Genomic DNA, 3,636 nt, shown 5'->3' on the forward strand with positions numbered 1-3,636 from the left:
GTGGCACAATACTAAAAATATCATTTAGTGGATTGTTGTTATACATTGAACTGTGTCTTTGTTCCTACCTGTCTCCAGATTGAACAGGAAAACAACTGCAATACTTGAGACAGTTTACTTGAGACCTTTGTAAGACCATGTCTTATGACGATTGCATACCATACATTTTTAGTAGGTTTTTATTTCTCAGTATGCAACAGTTTGCAAGAAAAAAGACTATGCCCAACTTTGCTAGTGATGCAATTTTTTACATTTCACTCCTCTGTTGATAACAATTAATATCTCTGTTATATAACTTAAGGCCTGGTAACAGGTTATGAACGCCTTACCCCTGCCTTTCCCCAGCTAACACATATTCCCCCAAGGGTACCACACACCTGTGGATGAGAACAGCACCTATGTGTGTGGCTGATCATTAGCTGTGCTAGGGAAGACAATGGAGCATTCAGTGGTTGCACTACAGGGTAAGTTTTGTTTTTTTACTGCTTCTTGGTAATCCAGTGGGGGAGCTACAGTGATAACCAATACTCAATGGTTGTAGGATTTCGTCCCCTCTTGCTGAAATGATCTACAGTGTGTTTTGAGAACACGGAGAGATCTGGTTGGCAACCTTCAGTCTCAAAAGGCTATGGTATAAGCCTACAGCACCTGGTATTCCCAGGTGGTCTCCTATCCAAGTACTAACCAGGCCTGACCCTGCTTAGCTTCTGAGATCAGATGAGATCAGACATATGCAGGGTAACAGTTGCTGTATACGGAGATCTGACATCATTGGAAACCACGACATGACTTGAATACCTGTGTCGTTCCTGCATATAATACACAGATAACCTGGACCCTTGTTAATCGGCTTGAAATACTGCGTGCCTTGACTGTTCTGTAAAATCTCTGTTGATTCCAAGAGTTTATGACAGTGTTTTTCAAACTGCCCTTTAGCTATATAGATCAGCTATTATGGCTATAGGTGTGTCTCCTCACTGATAGTGATTATGGCTGCTCTCCTTTTGTTTCTAAGACACCCTGTTGATTTAGAGAGAGTATCTAAATCCTATTATTGGGGGGTGTACTCGCAAAACCCTGAACCTTGGGCAGGTTCGGCCTGAGCCCAAGTGCTGCTTGATGCAGGAGCTACTTATGCCACTGTCGCCGGCAGCAAGCTGGTACCCCCTGCCCCCAAACCACATGAATAGTAGTAACCCACATACTAGGAAAACATTCTGCAGTTCCTGTTTCAGGAGTTAGACCTGGAAGATCCAGGTTCAAATCCCTGCTCGGCCATGAAGCTTCCTGGGTGACCATGGGCCAGTCACTCAGAATCACCTACCTCACAGTGTTGTTGTGAGGATAAAAAGAGGGGAGGAACTGTGTACACCACCATGTGCCTTGAAGGTAAGGTGGTGTAAAGATGTGAAAAATAAAGGGATTGCATAAGCAAGAACTGAGGTGAGTGGGTAGTGAAGTGTATTGCTGCCCTTCTGCATGGGGCATTTTAGTTGTGCATGATGGTGGCATTTGTGCATGATGGTGATCCACTTCCCTACTCCCTTCCTTCTCTCATTCTGCGTGCAGTCCCTTTAGATATAAGGAAGTGTGAAACATGCTCCTAGCATGTTCTGCTTTCCTGCTTTTTTAAAAGTGGCTGTGCGAGGAAAGAGAGAGTTAAGCGGATTGCCACCTTACAATCAACTTCCTTTCATTTTTAGTGAATGGGAAGCTGATTGGAGTGACACTGTTTGCAGCAGCCTGAAGAGCGCTGGAGACAGACTTGGTATGAAGGGCACCCCGAGTCTGTTTTCAGCTCCCTATAATCCACCATTGGACAGGCTGCAATGCTCATTTCATGGGTAGACTGGCTGTAATGTTGGGGCTAACTACATTTAAGACAAGGGACAATTAACTCTTCCCACTGGTTGGTTACAGACTACAGTATCCCCTTGATTTATGTAGAAGACTCCACAGTTATTGACACTAGTACTGTAATTGACACTAGTACTGTAATTTACATCCATATATGTCTCTTTTCCAAGAGACAATCTCCTTTATTCTCAGAGATTATGGTGGTGAAGCACTGTGCAGTCCTATGCATGTCTACTCAGAGTTAAGTTCTGTTGTGTCCAGTGGGGCTTATTCCCAGGAAAGTGTGTATAGCAGTGCTTTCCAAACTCCTACAAGGGAGTTGGGAGCATTGTAAGTTGTTGCTGGGGAGGGGGAAAGGCAGCAATGTGATCCCCAGGATCACGCTGCTGCTGAGGACGGAATGGGGCTTTTTAACTTACCCGTCCATTTTGTCCTTGAAACACCCCTTTGAAATAGGTTTATACCAGTGGTTCCCAACCTTTATGAACCCGTGGATCACTGAGGCAAAAATTGGAATCATTGTGGACCACAGGTGCGGCTGTGGGTGGTCTAGTCTCTGCCCTCTCGATTGGTCCGTCTCCCAAATGCTCCCCCATGGACTATCAGAGAGAACAGCTGACACTGTGGCTGTGGGCAGTTCGTTTTCCTCCCTCTTTGGTGGTCCATGAGAGATTGCTTGCTTGGTGAGGCATTGGAAGTGATTTTTTTTCCGAGACCTCGCAGACCACTTCTCAGGGTCTGCTGGACCACCTGTGGGAATCAGTGGGTTAGACTGATACAGGGTGCCTAAAGTAAGCTAGTAGGTTTAAAGAATTAACAGGGATTTGAATTAGGTTTTTCCTAGTTCTTGTCTGACACCAGTCCGCTTTGACTCCTACTGTTGATGGTTTGTCTGGTTGGTTCCAGGTAGTAGTTTTGATTGATATTATGTTCTAGTCCAACTATTACAGGGCAGTGAACAAATACATGTGGTCTTAGATGTTGAAGAGGGATAAGACTTATGTAGCCAGAATAATTACTGAAACTTCAGGGTATGCCCCTGAATGATAGGCTCTTCTAGGATTAAAATTCTGCTCCTTGTATTCTTTTCCCTTGCATGTACAATCAGTTCTTGTTATCCGCTAGGGTTAGGTTCCTGGAAAACCTGATGGATACAGAACTCATTCATTCATGCACCTTTATTGGCATATGAAACATAAAACAAAAAAAGTAGCGATAAATAATACAAAATGGCTGCATAATCATTATTCCAATTTTAACATCACAATGGTGATGTTAACATCACAATGGATGGTGAGGGAGGGAAAGGGGAGATAAAAGGAGACTTAGAGATGGCAGAGAAATTAAATGAGTTCTTTGCATCTGTCTTCACGGCAGAAGACCTTGGGCAGATACCGCTGCCCGAACGGCCCCTCCTGACCGAGGAGTTAAGTCAGATAGAGGTTAAAAGAGAAGATGTTTCAGACCTCATTGATAAATTAAAGATCAATAAGTCACCAGGCCCTGATGGCATACACCCAAGGGTTATTAAGGAATTGAAGAATGAAGTTGCAGATCTCTTGACTAAGGTATGCAACTTGTCCCTCAAAACGGCCACGGTGCCAGAAGATTGGAGGATAGCAAATGTCACGCCTATTTTTAAAAAGGGAAAGAGGGGGGACCCGGGAAACTATAGGCCGGTCAGCCTAACATCCATACCGGGTAAGATGGTGGAATGCCTCATCAAAGATAGGATCTCAAAACATATAGACGAACAGGCCTTGCTGAGGGAGAGTCAGC

General features: G+C 44.3%; 1 pseudogene; it reads right to left on the reverse strand.

Annotated features, from left to right (window-relative positions):
* Positions 1 to 636: 636 nt before the first annotated feature.
* Positions 637 to 756, reverse strand: LOC136646603 (5S ribosomal RNA; annotated as a pseudogene).
* Between the last annotated feature and the right edge of the window lie 2,880 nt (positions 757 to 3,636).

The sequence above is a fragment of the Tiliqua scincoides genome, chromosome 3 (genome assembly GCF_035046505.1).
Source record: "Tiliqua scincoides isolate rTilSci1 chromosome 3, rTilSci1.hap2, whole genome shotgun sequence".
NCBI classification, from domain to species: domain Eukaryota; kingdom Metazoa; phylum Chordata; class Lepidosauria; order Squamata; family Scincidae; genus Tiliqua; species Tiliqua scincoides.